The sequence below is a fragment of the Arachis ipaensis genome, chromosome B02 (genome assembly GCF_000816755.2).
Source record: "Arachis ipaensis cultivar K30076 chromosome B02, Araip1.1, whole genome shotgun sequence".
NCBI lineage: Eukaryota > Viridiplantae > Streptophyta > Magnoliopsida > Fabales > Fabaceae > Arachis > Arachis ipaensis.
In genome coordinates, this window is record NC_029786.2 from 26,824,261 (window position 1) to 26,840,843 (window position 16,583).

A 16,583-nucleotide genomic window follows, 5' to 3' on the forward strand; every position below is an offset into this window, starting at 1 on the left:
TTGAAGATATTCCTTCTTCAACACCCCAAGCACCTACAACAGGCCAACTGCTCCAGCAGATACTTGAAAAATTGGATCGGCAGGAACAGAAAGCTAAGATGAGAGAGCGCCGCAACAAGCGCCGATTCACATACCTCAAAGAGCTGATCATGGAAAAATTCAAGGACTCAGACACCCCGGACTCCACTTCTTTTACCAGCACAGGGAGCCATGATAGTCCCGACTGTGGAGATACTGCTACCAGCCCACCCCTGTTCCTGACAGATGGCACTGAGGACGGTGCAAAGCCTTAAGTGTGGGGAGGTCGGTCAGTACCTGACTTCCGGAGGTAATTTCTTTTCTGTACACCAATAAATTAGGATTTTTAGTTAGATTTTTCTTTTATAGAATAGGATAAATTGCATAGTAATAGGTTAGTTGCATGCATGTTCTGCTTGATTGAAAAGACAATAAGTTTCTTCTAAGACTCTATCTTTGGAACAAAATTTCACTAATTTTAATTAAAAAAATTTTTAGGTTAAAATTGCTTGAAGTTGTAATTGGAACATGATTTTTGAGCTAAAGAACACACAACCTGTGAGATTTGAGCCTTTACGAATGGTTACATTATTTAACCATATTATTTTATTCTTGTGTGTTTACCTCTCTATGATTGTAATCTATATTTTGTTTCATCTTATATGTCCAATTTTTATTATATTTATATGCTTGCATATGATTGAGGCCATTATTTGTTTAGCTTACTTATCCAAATTAAGCCTACCCTTTTAATTACCTTTGTTAACCACTTTGAGCCTTTAAATCCCATTTATTCTATATTTTACCACATTACTAGCCTTAAACGGAAAAACAATTATACATCCCAATTTGAATCTTTGGTTAGCTTAAGATAGAAGTGTGTGTGTTATTTAAGTATGGAAAATTGTGGGAACAAAAGAATAATAAGGGAATGAGGATAATATACTGGGAATTTGGATATCTACTCATGTGAAACTATAAGAATCAAAAATCTATGTGCATTGATAAGCTATGTTTATTCTTATGTTTCTATGTTTAAAAAAAAATATCTAATAAATAAATAAGGGGACAAAATTACCCTAATTTAAAAATTCAAAAGTCAATGCATGTATGATAAAAATTAAAATAAGAGTTGAAACATGAGTATGGAAAGTGAAAGGAAATTTCTGGGTAGCTAGGTGTGAATTATAAAGTTATATAGAGTATGTATATAGGTTATGTTAAAGCTTGGGTTAATTAAAGATTCAAATTATAAGCTTACTTAGCCATATATGCATCCTTACCCTTACCTTGGCCCCGTTACAACCTTGAAAAGACCTCATGATGTTTGCATTGGTATGTTAAATGTTGTTGATTGGTTAGGAGAAGAACAAAAATTAGAAAGCATGATTAGAGAAGGATAGAGTGATTACCCTATACACTAGAGAGACTAGAGTGTACATACACCATCAGTGAGGGTTCCATGCTTGAATTTCTATGTTCTCTGCTTTCATGAGCTATCTTCTTGCATTTTTACCTGCTCTTACTTTATGAGAATTGAATTAGTGGAATTTGAATTATAATTGTTTTGAAGAACTTATTTGCTATTGATCAAGTGGACAAGAATCATGTAGTTGCATTCATATATATAGTTGGCATTGCATTGCATTTCATAGGTTTTACATGTTCTTACTCATTTATTTTATCTCCTTCAATTAAGCATGAGGACATGCTAATGCTTAAGTGTGGGGAGGTTGATAAATCACTATTTCATGGTTTATATTGTGTTTTATTTGTGTGGTTTTATCATGATCTTTGCCCACTTATTCATTAAATAAGCATGCATTTATATTTCCTTCCTAAAGATGTTTTATGGTTGAAAACTTGCTTTCTAGAGACTTTTAATTATGTATTTTATTTCTCCCTTATTCCATTCGATGCCGTGATCTGTGTGTTAAGTGTTTCAGGCTTTATAGGGCATGAATGAGTTGGAGATTGGAAGGGAAGCCTGCAAAAATGGAAGGAACACAAGAAATTGAGGAGATGACCAGCGAGAAGCGACGCGGCCACATGGATGACACGACTGCGCGGAAGAGAGCAATTTGCAGCGACGCGGCCGCATGGACGACGCGTCCGCGTGGACGACGCGTCCGCGTGGCAAAGCAGAAACGCGAATGACGCGTCTGCATGAGCAACGCGATCGCGTGACGTGTGCGATCTGCATAATCTGCAGAATTTGCTGGGGGCGATTTTGGGCCCTATTTTGACCCAGTTTTCGGTCCAGAATAGCATACTAGAGCCAGAGAACATGCAGAAACCAGGAACGACATTCATTCCGCATAGTTTTAGTTTTAGATCTAGTTTTACTCCTCTTCTAGGTTTTCTCTCTACACATTCATAGTTTTTAGGATAGGTTATTTTCATTGTTTTTGCATTGGGATATTGAGAAAAGTTATTTGCCTCATCAAGACTTCGACATTCTAGTTCGTTCTCTTCACTTTTCTCTTACTCTTCCATATTCCTTAATTTTATTTGATTTTACGATTGGATTATTTTAGCTTTTATTAATATAAGAATTACTTTTGCTTTTAATTAATCTTTTCATCATTACTTATCATGTCTTTCTTTAATTCCTATGTTGATGTTATAAATTTTACATTTACAATGAGTGAGTAGTTCCCTAACTTGATGGTGAGTTGATTGAAAGGAACCCTTGAGCGGATTGTTCAAGAGAAGGTTGTAATTGAGTTTATTGTTGGCTTGCTCTCTAGTTCCTAACACCAATCCTCCCAAGAGTGGATTGGAAATTGTGGATAGAACAGCATTCCAACTTGTTTGACCTCCCCTTACTTAGTAAAGGATAACTAAACGTAATAATTCTCAATTGTCAATTAATCTTGAGAGTATTCCATCAAGAATAGGGCTTCCATGTAATCAACTCCCAGTCAAGGTTTTTATTTAAATTTATATAAATTCTCCAATTTAATTTTCTGCCATTCAATCAAACATTTTTTGAAAACATTCTGATTAATAAAATAGCACCCTTTCCTGCAACTCGTTGGGAGACGACCTGGGACTCATACTCCCAGTATTTTAATTTTATTTTCTGTGACACCTTTCTAAATTGATAAGGCAGATTTTTGGCGAGTTAAGAACTATACTTGCAACGTATATAATTTAACAATTTTCAATTTGCTAATTTCTGCCCGCATCAAATGGCTTAGAGGATGGAAAGAAAGCATGCAAAAGTGGAAGGAATACAAGAAATTGAAGAAATTGTTAAGCTGTCAATCCTGAGCTCTTCGCACTAAATCGATCATAACTTGAGCTACAGAGATTCAAATGAGGCGGTTCCAGTTGCATTGGAAAGCTAACATCTGGGGCTTCAAAATGATATGCAATTTGCCATAATTGCCATGCAGTTAGGCAACGCACACGCGTAGATCACGCGTACGTGTGACCTTGCAAAATTTCAGCAACGCGTACGCGTGGACGACGCGTACGGGTGACAGAGCCACGTGCTGCATGTTGATGAATGGAAAATTGACGGTATAGAATTTCACAATTGAAATCTCATCGAAGTATAGTTTCTAAACCAATCAATAATCCTTTCATACAAAAATTTTGTTTATCATAAGTACAAACCCCTAAAATCTATAAACCGAAGTATTTAAACCTCGGGTCATTTCTCAAAGGAATTGCAGGGTAGTGTTCTTGTTATTGGCCATGGAAATGTATATTTTGGGGTTTTTATTAGGAACCAAGAAAATTAAATGATAAAGGAAATCGAATGACAAAATGGTCTTGGCAAGGTTTAGTGGTCAAGGTTCTCTATCCTTATCACTAACCACAACATGATAATTGCAAGGATCAATCCCATTAAGTCATCCTCTAACAAGTAAAGGAAAGTCAAATGAGCTATATCAATCCAAGTCCATAAGTCCTAGCTATTCACTAATTGAATTAATGAGAGCTAGAGTCAATGGCTATCAACTATCAATCACTTGGACATTAGCAACTCAAGAGTTCCTAAGTTACCTTTCCCAAGCCAAGAATATAAAAATCTACTCTAACATCTTCTCAAGCATTTTGACAAACACTTGGAAGGTATAAAAGGAAAACATAGTAAATTGACAACAACAATAAAATCTAACAACAATTATTGCAAGGAATTAACAACAACAATAAAAAAGAACATTATTGACATGAATTACCTCAAATTGAATTGAAAAAAAAGTAGAAGAGACAAGAGTGAATCTACAACAAAGCATGACAACAAAATAGAAGAAATTACAACAAAAGAATAGAAGAACAACATGTAACAACAAAGAATTAAGAAGTAAAAGTAGAAGAGAGCATGAGTTAAAACCTAGATCTAAGCTTATTGAACTAAACCTAATCCTAATTCCTAGAGAGAAGTGAGAGCTTCTCTCTCTAAAACTAACTCTCAACTAATCCTAATGTGAAGTGATGTGAAGTGATGATACCTTTCCCTTCAATCCTTGGTTCCTTTTATCTTTTCCCGTAAAAAACTCAGCTCCAAATGGGCTAGAAACCCTCCAAAATCGCCAGGCACGAGTTTGACTAAAAGAATCATGTGCGGCCTTCGGCGCGTATGCGTACGCAACCATGGAGCATTTTGCGATCCACGCGTAGGCGCATAGTGCGCGCGCGCGTCCATGGGCATTTTCCAAATCTTTGACTTTTCATGATTTCTCTACTTTGTATGCTTTCCTTTCACTCCTTTGATCCTTTCCTAGCCCTTTTCAATCTGAAATCACTAACAAACACATCAAGGCATCTAGTAGAATTAAGGGAAGATTAAAACTATCAAATTAAAGGTCTAAAAAGCATGTTTTCACATCTAAGCGCAAATAAGGAGACAATCACAAAATCATGCTATTTCATTGAATAAATGTGAGGAAAGGTTATCAAAATCCTCTAAATTCAACACAAGATAAACCCTAAAAACGGGGTTTATCAACCTCCCCACACTTAAACCTTAGCATCTCCTCATGCTAAACCAAGAATGAAGCAAAGGGTATGACATTTATTCAATGCAACTAAACTATCTAAATGCAAACTATCTACATGCAACTATCTATATGGATGCAAATGCTTGGTCAAAACAACTCAACTTCCAAGAGAATATATGTAAGCACAAGGGCTCAAACAATAGAAATAAAATCCAACCCACAATTGTATTGAACTATCAAAAAGATTTACAAACTTGCAAGAATATAGATGATTATGGTGAATACATGTAATTGAGCAATCGAACCCTCACCAGATGTGTATCCGCTCTATTCACTCAAGTGTTTAGGGGTTGATTCACTCAATTTCACCCCCTAATCATGCTTTCCAAAATTTGTTCTTCATCTAACAATCAACAATCATTCAATGCATGCATACAAATATCATGAGGTCTTTCTCAAAGGTTGTAATGGGGCTAGGGTCAAGGTAGGATCATGTATTGTTAAGTGGACTAGGATTTGAATCTTTGATTATCCCAAACTTTCCCACCTAACCTATATAATAACCTATACAATTAAGTACTAATCCTAACTACCGATCCTTCACTTTTCACATACTCATGCATTTTCTTTTGATTTTCACAACACTTATGCATTGGCTCTTATTGGACTTTACTTTGGGGCATTTTGTCCCCTTTTTATTGTTTTTTTTCCTTTTTTTTTTCTATTTTTTCCTTTTTTTTTCTTTTCTTTTCTTTTTCACATTTATTTTTTTCTTTTTCTTTTGTTTTTCTCATTTTTTTCTTTCTTTCAAGCTACATACAAGAACATCAATACATAATGTCTATACACTTAATCAATACATGAGTATGAACCCAATTCCCAAATATAGAAATACAAAACACCCTTTTATCCCAACCAATGTTCCCACATCTCCCCAAACTTGAATATAAAACACTCTCACTAGTCTAAGCTAATCAAAGATCCAAACAAGGGACTTTATTGTTTTTCGCTTTAGGCTTGTAATGTGCTAAAATAAAGAACAATTGGGTTAAGTGTAGGCTCAAAATTGGTTGACAATGGTAGGTAAAAGGTAGGCTATTTGGGTAAGTGAGCTAATGAAATAATTGCCTCAATCATATAAATGTATGAATATAAGGAATAATTAGACATATAGAATTAAACAAATCAAGGATCACAATCATAGGAAGAGAATAATTTCACACAAGAAGGGAAATAAGTGGTTATAAGATGTAACCACACAATTAGGCTCAAAACTCACAAGCTTGTGTTCTTAGCTCAAAACATGCTTCACAAAATATGAATTCATGCAAGTTCATCAAAAATTTTCCAATCAACTGGGGTTGTGCCCTATAGATAAATTCTTTGGAAAGATCTTGTTTTGACTAGGCTTATTCTAAATGCAAATGCAATGTTGTGATTGAGAAATTTTAAAAATTCCTTAGTTAATCCTTTTTTCAATCAAAACGGTGTCATATGTAAAAAGGGTCAACTAGGTCTCAACAATCCAAAATATTTTTCTAATCACAACCAAAAGCTAAAACAAGCTAAAACAACTATACAAAGCAAAAGTGCATATATAAAGCAAAAGTGTAAAATCCAACAAACTAAACAAAAGTATCCACAATCCAGAATACTAATATATACAAACCAAAAAATTGTAACAATATTAAAAGCAAGGATTAAATATATGCAGCAGCAAACTTAAGTTCACAAGCAGAATTCAGCAGGGCAGCAGTGACATAACAGCATAGCAATAATAAGATGCATACACACAGAAGAATACACCATCCATTATTCAACAAGGAAATGTACAATAAGCCATGTTGGTTAACAAATACGGAGCAATCATCAGGTCTATGATAATCTAACCACATCCTAACTACCTAACAACCTAGAATCAACTAAGACAGGCATAGCTAACTAACCTAGATAAACAGAATCAAAGAACTGAACTAACTGGCAAAATTGGAAATAGAAAAGAAGAACAGAGTAGGAGGTGGTTAACCTGGAATGCAGAGGCAGAGAGAGGAGGAATTTGAAAATGGAAAAAAGGAAGTAGCGGAACCGTAGCGCTGCCGAGGAATGTGGCGGCGCAGTGGAGTTCGCGGTGGTTGTTGACGGAGAGGAGGGGAAGTGGGTGAGGACCGCCGGCGACAATGGCTGCCGCGGAGGTTGGTTGGCCGAGGTGAGAGAGGAAGGGGTGCAAGGAGAAATGGTGAGAGAAGGGAAGCGAGGAAGAGAGAAAGAGAGGAGGGAAGAGGTTGGTTTGATGGTTGTGGGTGAGGACCGCCAGCGACAATGGCTGCCGCAGCGGTTGGTCGGCCGAGATGAGAGAGGAAGGGGCGAGAGAAGAAACGGTGAGAGAAGCGAAGCGAGGAAGAGAGAAAAAGATGAGGGAAGAAGTTGCGGCGGTTCGGCGGCGGTGACGAGTCCGGCACCGAACAGTGGGCGCGGTGGTAGGTGGTTGTAGGGATTGGGTTGGCTATGGAGGTTTGAGAGAATGAGAGGGAAGAGTGAATGTTAAAGAGAAGAGAGAGTGAGGGTGAGCAACTGCGTTGGGTTCATCGCGTGGATAGGGTTAAAGTTTTTGAATCCACGCACGCGCGCCCCATGCGCGTCTGCGTGGGTGGAAAAATGAGTGAGTGGCGCAGAAGCGTTTCGTGCGCATCCGCGTGGGGTAAGTTGGGCCAGAGGCTTAACGCTAGCCCAGAGTTGGCGCAACTCTCGGGTTATAAGCCTGGAAACTGCGTCAGTGGATCGACGCGCACGCGGCATGTACGCGTCCACGTGCATTGCAGATTATGCGTATCGACGCGTATGCTTGCAGTGCGCATACGCATGCATGAGGTTATGCCAGGAGCTTAGTGTTGGCGCAAGGGTGGCCCAACTCTCTGGAAAATGTATGGGCCTGCATCCGCGTATAGGCGCGTGCACGCGCATCCCTGCCCCCTTTTTTTTCAGAAACAGCAAAAATAGCTCAAAATCCTCCTAACACTACCTACAGCTCAAAATTAGCCAAAAATACAAAATGACAAAAAAAATCTTTTTGGCTTTTTGAGAACCTTCAAATACAACCAAAAGAGGCTTGCTCCACAAACAACCTACAACCAAATTATTGAAACAAATATATGAAAAAAAAAACTACCTACAATGGTAACTCAAATCACTTATTAATCAAAAATGCAAGAGAGTGGAAAGAGTTTACCATGGTGGGGTGTCTCCCACCTAGCACTTTTAGTTTAAGTCCTTAAGTTGGACATTCGGGAAGCTCTTTGTCATGGTGGATTATGCTTGTACTCGTCCTTGAATCTCCAAGGATCTTTGCTCCTCAAATGGTTGACAGAAGTTCCAACCATTTTCACCAAGTTTGGATGGAGTTCCACCCAAGATACGAGCTCCCATAGTTGGTCTTCGTGCTTCGATCCGGGATCCCATATCTTATTTTCGCACCCGCCTTCTAGTTGATCTTCATGAATTTTCCATTCAGGTGGTTAACAAGTGGAATTCTCTCTAGCACACCAAGTCTTCTTCATAGACCCACGTGAAGTAGCATTCTTCCAATCATGGTCTCTATACCTTGAGAACTTGACCTCAATGAGCCTAATTCCAAACTTCCAACCACTACACAACTCCCTTTTACTCTTAGTTCTACAAAGAGCTCTAAGTTGTCCATCCATCTCAATCAAGCCATATTCAAGTGAGAAAGTAAAGCTTAGGTTTGAGAATTTTACCCACTTGAATGTTGTGTTGGACGGTGACTTAGGGAGGGAAACCTCCCCACACTTAGACAATGCAGGGTCGACTTCCTTATGCTCTTCTTTGGGTACCTCCACCTCTTGACAACTTCTTTCATCTTCTTCTTGCTTGTTGACTTCTTCCAATTCCTCTTCATCATCAATCAAGTCAAACTTAGGAGGTTGTGTGAAATCTACTTCCATATCAACTTCACATTTGATGGGAGAGTCTTCAATGAGATCACCAACATCATTTGGTGTTGAGTTGTCTTCATTAGTGTCAATTTCATGCCCCATGGGAGAGGATTCAATTATTAATAAGAAATCATTGATGATTGAGTCCATCTCTTGATCAACCTCTTCATAGTCCGCAATCTCGTTATGCTCCAAAGGTTCTTGAGATTCCCATGGTGATTCCGTATCTCCTAGATCTTCAACCACTTCTTCCTTTTCTTCAATAACCCTAGGTTTCTCCAATTGCTCCAATACAAAGCTCAACTCTTACTTCTTCACCGAATTTTCCAATCTCTCTTTCATGCTTTGCTCTTCCTTTGGTTTTTCACATGTGGCCACGGAAGCACCTTGAGTGTTCAAGCATTGGTAGGCTAACGTATGCACTACCTAAGTCAAATTAGTCACAAACTCTAGGGTGTTCCTTTGTATATCTGCTTGGCCTTGAAGTAGCAAGGTGAGAGAATCATCTATTGGGGCTTGGAGTGGGTAGGAAGGGTCATCATTTTGGAGAAAGGGTTCATAGTGGGAAGGCGGTTCTTCTTGGTAAGAGTATGGAGATGGTATGTATTGAGGTGGTTCTTGGTGGTACTCACGATAAGGTTATGGTGGCTCTAAAGGTTCTTGCTCATAACGGTCACAAGGATATGGTATGGGTGATTGGTCATACAATGGATGAGGGTCACAAGAGGGTGCTTGGTAAAAATGGGCTTGTGAGCATGGTTGACAGTCATGTTGAGGATAAGGTTCATATGCATATGGTGGTGGTATTTGATTATCACAAAAAGAGTCACCATAGCCATTGAGTTGACATGCACTAGGATGTGAATTATACCTATAAGTATCCGGAGGTTGTTGCCAATAGGAGTGATCAATTCCTTGAGGCTCCTCCCATCTTGAAGTGTTCCATCCTTGGTACATGTTGTCATTAAAGTCCACATTTCTTACAACACAGTGAGAACCAAACTCATAGCCAAAGTGAGAATTCATAGTGGAAATGAAAGCAACTAACTAAGTCCAAGAAACAAGTGAAAAAGCAACGTATTTACAATATTCACATATGTACAACTACCAATAACACAACACCATTACAACTCCTCGGCAACGGCGCCATTTTGATGAATGGAAAATTGACGGTATAGAATTTCACAATTGAAATCTCGTCGAAGTATAGTTTCTAAACTAATCAATAATCCTTTCATACAAAAATTTTGTTTGTCACAAGTACAAAACCCTAAAATCTATAAACCGAAGTATTTAAACCTCGGGTCATCTCTCAAAGGAATTGCAGGGTGGTGTTCTTGTTATTGGCCATGGACATGTATATTTTGGGGTTTTGGATAAGAAACAAGAAAAGTAAATGATAAAGGAAATCAAATGACAAAAAGGTATTGGCAAGGTTTAGTGGTCAAGGTTCTCTATCCTTATCACTAACCACAACATGATAATTGCAAGGATCAATCCCATTAAGTCATCCTCTAACAAGTAAAGGAAAGTCAAATGAGCTATATCAATCCAAGTCCATAAGTCCTAGCTATTCACTAATTGAATTAATGAGAGCTAGAGTCAATGGCTATCAACTATCAATCACTTGGACATTAGCAACTCAAGGGTTCCTAAGTTACCTTCCCAAGCCAAGAACATAAAAATCTACTCTAACATCTTCTCAAGCATTTTGACAAACACTTGGAAGGTATAAAAGGAAAACATAGTAAATTGACAACAACAATGAAATCTAATAACAATTATTGCAAGGAATTAACAACAACAATAAAAAGAACATTATTAATATGAATTACCTCAAATTGAATTGAAAAAAAAAAGTAGAAGAGACAAGAGTGAATCTACAACAAAGCATGAGAACAAAATAGAAGAAATTACAACAAAAGAATAGAAGAACAACATGTAACAACAAAGAATTGAGAAGTAAAAGTAGAAGAGAGAATGAATTAAAACCTAGATCTAAGCTTATTGAACTAAACCTAATCCTAATTCCTAGGGAGAAGTGAGAGCTTCTCTCTCTAAAACTAACTCTCAACTAATCCTAATGTTTCCTAATGTGAAGTGATGTGAAGTGATGATACCTTCCCCTTCAATCCTTGGTTCCTTTTATCTTTTTCTGCCAAAAACTCAGCTCCAAATGGGGCTAGAAACCCTCCAAAATCGCCAGGCACGAGTTTGACTAAAAGAATCACGTGCGGCCTTCGGCGCGTACGCGTACAGTGCGCGTACACGTCCATGGAGCATTTCGCGATCCACGCGTAGGCGCGTAGTTCGCGCGCGCGTCCATGGGCATTTTCCAAATCTTTGGCTTTTCATGATTTCTCTACTTTGTATGCTTTCCTTTCACTCCTTTGATCCTTTCCTAGCCCTTTTCAATCTGAAATCACTAACAAACACATCAAGGCATCTAGTAGAATCAAGGGAAGATTAAGACTATCAAATTAAAGGTCTAAAAAGTATGTTTTCGCATCTAAGCGCAAATAAGGAGACAATCACAAAATCATGCTATTTCATTGAATAAATGTGAGGAAAGGTTATCAAAATGCTCTAAATTCAACACAAGATAAACCCTAAAAACGGGGTTTATCACACGTATCAGAAAACGCTGGGGGCAATTTCTGGGCTCCTTTTCGCCCAGTTCCAATCCCGAAAATACTGATTAGAGACTGCAGAGTGAAGGAATCAAAGGGACAACATTCATTAACATAATTTTAGGTTTTAGATGTAGTTTTCTGGAGAGAGAGGCTCTCTCCTCTCTCTAGGTTTTAGGATTCTTAGGTTTAGCTATTTTTAATTTTAGATTTCTACTTTACCTTAATTTAGTTTCTCTTCTACTCTTATTTATTCTAGCACTTTAGTTTCTCTTCTCTTGGTGATTTATTTATTATCCACTTTAGTTTATGAATTCTCATGTTAGATTTGATTTTCTATTTAATGCAATTTGAGGTATTTCATATTGATGATTGCTTTCTTCAATTTATGTTATTGATGCTTTCAATTGGTTGTTTGGATTTTATTATCTCTTATTGCTTTTCTATACTTTTATGTTGTACCTTCCAAGTGTTTGATAAAATGCTTGGTTGGATTTTAAATTAGCTTTTTATGTTCTTATCTTAGATTGAGTAATTGGAGACTCTTGAGTTATCAAACTCTTTTGTTGATTAGCAATTGAAAGTTGCTAGTTGATTTGAATTCCACTAAAGCTAGTCTTTCCTTAGGAGTTGACTAGGACATGAGAAATCAAATTGATTACTTCCACTTGACTTTCCTTCATAGTTAGAGGTTGACTAAGTGGAGCAATGGACGATTCTTGTCACAATTGATGATGATAATGAGGATAGGACTTCTAATTATCAATCCTTGCTAGGACTTTTCATAATTATTAGTTTATTTTCTTATCATTTACATTCCTTGTTCAACCTTTCAAAAAACCCAAAAATATACTATCTCATAATCAATAATAACTACACTTCCCTACAATTCCTTGAAAGATGACCCGAGATTTGAATACTTCGGTTATTAATTTTAGGGGTTTGTTACTTGTGACAACCAAATTTTTATATGAAAGGATTCTTTGTTGGTTTAGATACTATACTTGCAACGAGGATTTATTGTTAAATTCTAAACCATCAAAAAATCCGTTCATCAAGTCTTTTAGGTCGAAGCAATCTTGAGTTTCATGTCCGTATCCTCGGTGATAATCGTAGTATAGGCTCTCGTTGCCGCCTGTCCATTCTTTCAGTTGTCGCGCCTTCAGAAGGATGCATCACTCTGCTATTTGGTGGTAGATTTCTATGATAGGAGCAGGTAGGGGGTGTAGTTCATGAACTTTCCTACCCTGGGTGGTCGATTGGGGGCAGCGGGTTTGGGGTGTTCTTTCGGGGTATCTTTCGGTGGTGGGTTACTACAAGGTGTCGTGTTGTCGTGCTGTCATTTATTGGCGGCCACGACTTGGATTACCTCTTCGTCATTCGTCATGTATGTATTCCCTTGTGATGTTTTGGATTTCGTGCATGGTCCAAACTGGCTTGGTGGTGAGGTGTTTCCGGAAGTCTTCATTCATGAGGTCATTGGTTAAAAAGGACTGGCAACCGAGTCTATGAGTCCGTCGACGGTCAGGCACTCATCGTTGAACCTGTCAAGGTATTTCTTCGTAGATTCATCTTGTCATTGGGTGTGTGTAAACTAATCAGGTGCTTTGCTTTGGTGATCCTGGTGGTGAATTGGGCCATAAAATTCCTAGAGACATCGTTGAAACTGGCTTTGGAGCCATTTGGAAGGGCGTTGAACCATTTGATCGCGGCAGCCAAGGTTACCAGAAAGGCCCTGCATAGGACTGCATTAGTGGCTCCTTCCAGTTTCATCCTGGCCTCGAAGGCTATTAGGCATTCTTGGGGATCTTTGCTACCGTCATACTTCATGTCGGTGAGTTTGTCAAAATCTTTTGGGAGTTTAGATTTCAGAATTTTCTTGGTGAATGAAGTAGCTCCCATTATCACGTGCTTGCTTCGTGCTTGCTTTACCTCCCGGTGGTGCCTGCAATCGTCCTTATCGTGTTGGCTCCCTGGATCTCTAGAAATGTTGTGATCGCGTCGTTTGTCATGTCATTGTTTAGGTAACCTATTGTTCTTGGTTTCGCGATGCGATCAGGTCTTAGAGGTTACTTGGCTCACGTGTTCCGGGTGATATCGCTCTTTGGACGTGACTCATCCTTCAAGCTTTTGAACTTTGAGGAACAATTCTTTGATTATCTGGATTGCTTTTTCTCCTAGGCCATCAGGTGCTCAGGTTTTGTCGGGCTGATGATCGTTCTCCTTTGGTTGCCGCTGGTTCGGGGTTAGCATGCGGTGCACGGTGCTGGTTTTCCTTCTTTGGGTGCGGGGAAAGTTATCCCGAAGGTTGAGTGTTGGGCTTCACGGGTTTGAGTTGTGGTGGTGGCTTGAGGATTGCTCCTCAAGGTTCTCCGTCATGCCGCCACGACTTGGTAATCCTCACAGATGGCACCAATGTACTAGAAGTGCCTGGTACGGATTGTGAGATAGATTGGGGACTCGTGAGTCAAGGCGGTTGTCTGATTATCTTCTTGGAGCAGCGAGGGGTGATACCTGCAAAGACACTCTGACGCCCAAGTCAGAATGGATCTGAGAGGTATAATAAGGTGTGTGGAATGAGTGAGTACCTGAGGGGGCCTCTGGCTCTCCTTTATATAACTTATGATAGTTATCTTATCTTATCTTTGTTTAGCTAAGATAAGGGATGAATTTGAATTTAAAATGTTGGGTCAGGATATTGGAAGTTATTGATCTGTCTTTGGGCCGTGAGGATGGCCTAATCTTGAGATTGCTGGGTTCGATGACTGTTCGAAGGAAAGACCCAGAAATCGGATTCGGAACATTCCTACATAAATAGAAGTGATATAATAAGTTAATATTTAGAATTCAATTCAAATACGATGAAACTATCATGTAAGAATGTGTGATAGATGATAATTTAAAGAAAAGTTAGGCATTTTAAGTGTTCAAAAAAAATTATTGACTAATATTAACTGAAATGCAATATAAATATATAAAAAGAATATTTCTTATCATCTAAGTTTTTTTCATACAACATTTGACGTACTCACCTTAACATATATATTCAATTTATATATTTCTACTTTCCCCAATATATATCACCTAATATTTTTAATAATAAACCTTTTTTTCATTCTCACTCTATGGTTAGCTTTTGTATAAAATCGAATTGAATTACTTGAATGGATGAAAATATAACTTTTAGATGAAATATATTCTATTGAGATGAATTAGGTTGGAAAAAAAAAAAGAAAGGCATGATAATTAACCATTTATCATGTTGTTAAGCATACTACAACAAATAAGCGTTTTCGCAATGGTCGAAAACCATTGCCATAGATCGGAAACCGTTCCTAAAACGGAAATGTTTTGGCAACGTTTTTTTTATCTAAGACAACGACAATAAAAAAACCGTTGCCATATTTATTGGTATATACAACGATTTTGACAACAACTTTTAAAGAACGTTTTGAAATCGTTACTGGATAGGCAATGATTTAGAACCGTTCTCTTTCACGACATAACGGTTTAAAATCATAATTGGATAAGCAACGGTCTTAAGCTATTGTAGGTTTGTTATTCACAAAGACAACATTTTAAAAGTGTTGCCTTTGGTGTTGTTTTTGCAACGGTTTTATTACTATTGCCATTTTGTAGCTACCTTTGACAACAGTTATAATACCATTGTCTTTTGTGACTTTTGACAACGATTTTTTATAATTATATAATTCTTTATTTACAATAGTTTTCTCATGTTGCATTGAAATAGTTTCAACTATTTTTTTAATTTAGTGTCAACAAATAACCTTAACTATTTGGATCAAATTACTAAAGAAAACTAATTGAACATTTACCATCAAATTTGATTTATAAAGTATTATGTAAGATCTAAAATCATATTATATCGTCATTGCAAAATAACATAATATATACTCATCTAAGTCATAACTACTTTTAATTATATCATCATCATTTTTCAAAATACCATAATACTATAGCCTAAGTCACAATAACTGTAAAATTCGGTAAATTAATAAATAATTAATTAATAAATTAATTATGAGCCAAGAAAATTAAAAAGTTAAATAATTAAATTTTATAATTTAGAGAGATAAAAATAATTAAAACATGAATTTAAACACTAATTTTAAAGATTTTGGCCTAAAATTTGACCAACAGACTAAACCGATTAGACCGAATCCATATTTGGTCCAAGACCCAACATATATAAGTCCAATTATGAGGCTTCAGCCTCACTTTCACACTCCAAAGAGTGAAACACGTTGAAATGGGAAGGGGAAACACAAAACCCATATACATAAACTATTCACACATCACCTTAAATCGCCCATAATTTTCGATCTAGAGCTCCGATCGCCACACCATTTGTAGCCACACGTTCATCTCGTCGAGCTCTTCAATTCTATTAAAACAAAGTGGTAAGTATCTCATATTTTCGTGTCCATTTCTCCACCCCTTTAATCTTCGTATTTTTGGTTTGAAATTGAGAGACTTTGATGATTTTGGTGGTTTAAGTGCAATCTAACATTGGATAATTGTTGGATTTTATCCTAATCATCAATGGGTAAGGTAAGAAAATTTTAAACCCTTGTAGTTTGTCCAATTTTGTGAACCCTAGTGGTAATTGTGGTGAATTGTATGGATTAGATTGAATTTGTGTTAGATTGGAGTTGAATTGGCAAGTTGGAGTGCTTGGGTTCAAATTTTGGTGGCTGGAGCTCGTTGGAATTGATTTGGAGACTTGGAGCTTGTGGAGGAGAGAATTTTAAGGTGTTTCGGATTTAGAAAAGAATCGACCAAGGTATGGTTTTGGTTTCTCGCAGTTAATGTATAATGTTACATGAAAATTTAGGCTAGTTGACCGTAGGATAAGTTGAATTATGTGAATGGTGCATATTTAGTGGATATAGTAAATAAATATTGAGTTTGATTTGAATTATAGTTGAAAATTAGTGAGTGGTATTGATAAATTATATGTTGAATTTGATAGTGAAACGGTTGGAGTTGATGCAATTATTGTATATATA